The sequence below is a fragment of the Canis lupus genome, chromosome 14, assembly GCF_011100685.1.
Source record: "Canis lupus familiaris isolate Mischka breed German Shepherd chromosome 14, alternate assembly UU_Cfam_GSD_1.0, whole genome shotgun sequence".
Lineage (NCBI taxonomy): Eukaryota > Metazoa > Chordata > Mammalia > Carnivora > Canidae > Canis > Canis lupus.
In genome coordinates this window covers 34,343,576-34,348,666 of record NC_049235.1, presented here as the reverse complement: position 1 = coordinate 34,348,666, position 5,091 = coordinate 34,343,576, and the positions used below count along the sequence as shown (strand labels likewise).

At 37.0% G+C, this 5,091-nt stretch overlaps 1 pseudogene; it reads left to right on the top strand.

Moving 5' to 3' along the window:
* The first annotated feature begins 692 nt into the window (after positions 1–692).
* Positions 693–2,001, top strand: LOC119865828 (annotated as a pseudogene).
* Positions 2,002–5,091: the final 3,090 nt, after the last annotated feature.

Below are 5,091 nucleotides of genomic sequence, written 5' to 3'. Positions count from 1 at the left end.
AAAAATAAATTATCTGAAAACTTTCTCTAACTTCTATAAAAGTATTGTATTGTGGAATTCAGTGTTTGCCAAATATAGCAGTACATTGTACAAAGTGCTGATTAAAAAGATATAGATTATTGGATCCCACTCCAAAGTTACTGAATAAGAGTCTTTTAGGGTGAAGCCTGGAATATCTGTTTATCCTCTCTCTCTCTCTCTTATCTATGTCCACCATTAACTTTTTATTTTGAAATTATTGTAAGTTTACAAGTTGCAAAAAAAAAATGTTAAGTGAGTGCCATGTTGTACCCTTCAGCCAGTTTCTCCCAATGGTAACATCTTGCATAACCATAGTACAATATCAAAATTTAGAATTTTTATTTTTATAATCTCTCTAGATAATGATTATTCAGTTAGTTGGAAATTGAATAAATGAATAAGTAATTATTCAAGGAAATTAGATAACTTGGCTATTTGTAATCCTGGAATATTTAGCCACCTAATTTTTACTCATAGATTAGACAGTTCATTCATTGCTCTGATTAGAGAAATAATTCAGAATGATTCATTGAAATCCTTGAATTAGTAATATCTTTCTTCCTTTGGGGGCCTTTTGTATCCCCTCATTCTATGAACCAGCCCATACTGAATAAAGTCTTTTTATCAAGTTTTTTTTTTTTTGTTACCTGCTACCAGCACTTTGCGGACCAATGGACAGGAGAGATATTGGAAAAGTGGATCTGTTTGAATCAGCACTATACAGATAATTCTTGAAATCTTTTCTTCTTTCCTTTAACATTAATTCTTTCTTCAGAAAATTTGTCTCATTCCACCTTACTTTTTATTCCCCCCATGTTACAATTACTTAATAGTGGCATTAAATTAAAATGATCCCTTCCATCCCATAAATCACTCAACTATTAGCATAGCTCTTATCAACTTAGTGTAATTTTAAGCATTAGGAGACATGGATGCTAACGTAGTTCTTCCATTTGCTAAATGTTTGACTTGACCAACAAAGACAACCCGTCTGATTGTGCATTATTATTATAAGTATAAAATAGATCCCATCTTCCCTGTTATTACACAGACTTACTTTGTATCATCCATAATACATTGTGAAAATGATGAAATAAATAAACATTAGACGATGAGATTGAAAATAATAATAATAATAATAATAATAATAATAATAATAATAAAGTAGGAATTTTCGGCAGGAATCTCTTTGCTTCTAGTGGTGGAAATTCTGATGTTGGTCTTTTCCTTTTTTGTATATCTTTTCTTTTTTAACTTGAACCAGAAATTCTTCTAAACTTTATGTCATGCAATTTTGGAATACAGTTTGGAATGTTATTTAAATTATGTTAGTATTGCCTCTCTTTCCTGTGTTATCTAAAGCATCCATTTATTTGGGCACTCCTTCCAGTTGGTGGTGATAAGCATGGTGGTTCAGTAGTTAAACTTTGCAAAATGCCTAGATGTTACTTTATGAAGATGTGTCTTGAAAGGTGTTGAGCTGCGGCAAATATCTCTTCAGTTAGCATGTGAGAAAACTTTGAGCTAGTTCCACTCTCAACAGCATTCTGATCATTCTCAGTGGGCACAACAGAAGCAAGAGGATGGTTTCCTGAAGCAGCTGAGCAGTGGCTTGCTACTTGTGACTGTGCCTCTGATATTCAATTGAGTTTCTCTGTGCAGAACATACCGGCAATTTATCATTGCCACCTCCACCAAAATTGCTATCAGTAGTGTGAAAATCCCTGAACATCTCACTGATCCTTACTTTAGGAAGAAGAAGCTTTGAAAGCTCAGACACCAGGAAGTGAAATGTTTGACCCAGAGAAAGAGCAACACCAGCACAGGGTTGAGCAAAAAGCTATGGACTCACAAATTCTGCAAAAAATAAAGGCTGTTCCTCAGCTCCATGGTTACCTCTGCTCTGTGGTTTCTCTCACAAATGGAATTTACCTTCACAAATTGATGTTCCAAATTTCTTACAAAAAACTAATTAAATAACTGTTACATTAAAAACAAAATAAAACAAAACAAAACCAGGGGCACCTGGGGGGCTCAGTCGGTTACGCATCTACCTTCAGCTCAGGTCATGATCCCAGGGTCCTGGAATCAAGCCCTGCATCAAGCTCCCTGCTCAGCAGGGAGTCTGTTTCTCCAACCCTGCCCCCCCAACCCCCCACAAATAAATAAATACAATCTTAAAAACAACACTGAAGTATAGATGGTAGTATTCAGCAGATTCATTCTTCTCTCTCCACTGGAATAAGAAAGGAGCTCTAGGAAAAGCAGTTAGGTGGAATGCCTTTGTAGCTCAAGAACTTGATAGTTTAGACAAACATGTGAGAAATCTTTTAATCAACAGTACATTTCATGGTTACCACTTATGGAAAAGATGGTATGCCCTGTTTCCTTAAATGGATTCCCCACTTTCCCTCTTGTACCACAGGTCCCAGGTATACTGATTCCATAAATGCCTTCCTGGGAGATGTTCTCATCATTCTATAGAAACAGCTATGACAGTGGGAGAAGAGCATAAGTGGTGTGAAATGTGAGTAAGTAGCTGTACACCCTGTTAGCTGTATCTTCTGTGTCTCTCAATCCTGCATTTCTTTTCTTTTTTTCTTTTTTTAAGGGGAGGGCGAGGCAGAGATTCTTTTTTTTTTTTAATTTTTATGATAGTCACAGAGAGAGAGAGAGAGAGAGAGGCAGAGACACGGGCAGAGGGAGAAGCAGGCTCCATGCACCGGGAGCCCGACGTGGGATTCGATCCCGGGTCTCCAGGATCGCGCCCTGGGCCAAAGGCAGGCGCCAAACCGCTGCGCCACCCAGGGATCCCCTGCATTTCTTTTTTTAAAAGATTTTATTTATTTATTGGAGAGAGGGGGAAGGAGGAGGAGCAGAGGCAGTGGGATGAGTAGACTCTGCACTCATTGCAGGGCCTGATGTGGGGCTTGATCGCAGGACTCTGAGATCATGACCTGAGCCAGAATCAAGAGTTAGAAGCTCAGCCAGCTGAGCCTCCCAATCCTGCATTTCACATAAAAATTCAGAAAATGTTTAAGTAGAAGTTCGTAGTAATAACCTATTTCTCAGGTTGAAATAAACGAAAGGATAAAAGCAAGAGGGTATGTATAGTATAAAGATCAGTTGTGGTTTTATTTAATCCAAAATAAACATGTAAGAACTTTTATGAATATCCAAGTTTGGATTCCTTCATTCAATAAATATTAGATCAATTATTTCCAATATGTTCTTCCATGTATGTATCCAGCTGTCCCCAGAATTATTTCATATTTATTTTTTAGTCTTTTACTTTAGACGTTTTTATTAGTTTTCTATGAATGTATAATAAGTTACCCTAAAATGTAGCAGCTTAAAACTACAAACATTGACTATTTTGACTCCTGAGGATCTAGGACCTGGGTTCACCCTAGCTGAGTGTCTCTGGTTTGGAGTTTCTCACAAGGCTGTAATCAAATGTCTTTTGGAACTGCAATCATCTCAAGGGTTGCTTGGAATATTTTGGTGGCTTTCAAACTCACTCATGGTTCATGTTGCTATTGGCAGGCTTCAAGGGCCTCTCCCTCCATTCTCTCTTCCTCTCTTTTTTCTTGGTGATAATTTAGATGTGCCCTCCTTTACTGAAACAAGTGGTTTTTTTCACTTATACTATAATAAAAGGTAAAAGAAAGTTGGTATGGTTTAATGGAGCATTTTCCAAAATATGTTTTGTTAATATAAACAAATACTACTAAACAAACACACAGTACTATAGAAAATGAAGCTGAGTTAAAGTATTTTTGTTAGTACCTTTAATTGCAAGATTTCACAGAAACTTTAATGTGTGCACTGTTTATCTTTGAAGGCACATTCAGTATGGGAGATTACTTAAATACATTTTACTAAGAAACTGTTTTTACAAAAGTGCCTCTTGGAATCCATGGGTAATTCTTTGAAAATGCTGGTTTAGTGTATTTTATCCTGGATAGAAGCCTAAGTCATATATATTTTGTATGTTCAACACCTAACTAAGCTTAAGTCTACCTCCGGCTTGTAAATGAAAATAATAAAACCTGACCTTCACCATCCTGAGGGGATATTATAGGATTCAATAAAATAAATACAGCAAAACATAAAAAAAAACTTAGATATTATCCTTGCTCCCTATTGGATCTTCAATAGTAGCATGCCGCAGAGCAACATTTCCTAGTGCTACCTTTTTAAATCACTTAAAAACATAAACATCAAGCCAATTCTAAAAACTGCTAAAGCTACTACGTGTATATAAAATGAATTTGAGGGGGATCCCTGGGTGGCTCATGGTTCAGCGGTTTGGCACCTGCCTTTGGCCCAGGGCGTGATCCTGGAGTCCCGGGATCGAGTCCCACATCGGGATCCCTGCATGGAGCCTGCTTCTCCATCTGCCTGTGTCTCTGCCTCTTTCTCTCTCTTTCTGTGTGTCTCATGAATAAATAAATAAAATCTTTAAAAAAAATAAAATGAATTTGAGAGAAGTAGGGCACAGAGATACATAATTGCATGTAACTCTGAGTAGGAAGGACCAAAAGGAGAGATCACTTCTGAGTGTCCCCCCTCTTCCTTTTTTTTTTTTTAACCAGTTATTTCTGCTTCTTTCCAGTCAGTGCCCATTCAAATCTGGCTGAGGCACTTTCTTTAATGAGTCATCTTTTTTAATATAAGCCTGTCTATTCACTAATGACCTGACTGAAGTCTCAGTTGTCTTGAATGGGAGTCAACCAATACTAAATCTCTAATAACAAGAACTGAAAGCTGAATATAAAGAATAAGTTTAGAGGTGAAAGTATAACTTTTATTGACACTATATTTGGAGGTGGTGGCATGTGTTTTTATCCTCAGCCCCCACAGAAAGATTTTGGAGCAATTCAATGAACTTGCTTCAATCCCACCTTAACAGCATTTGGCATCCATCAGAAATGAGTCAAATTGTAGCTCTGCTTGTGACTGAGAACTTTATCTCTTCATCTTTAAAAATGAAGCTTTGCCCACTCAGCAGGGTTGTTGTAAGAACTAAATGAAATACCATAGATTCATCCAGGGGTACTTAGCAGG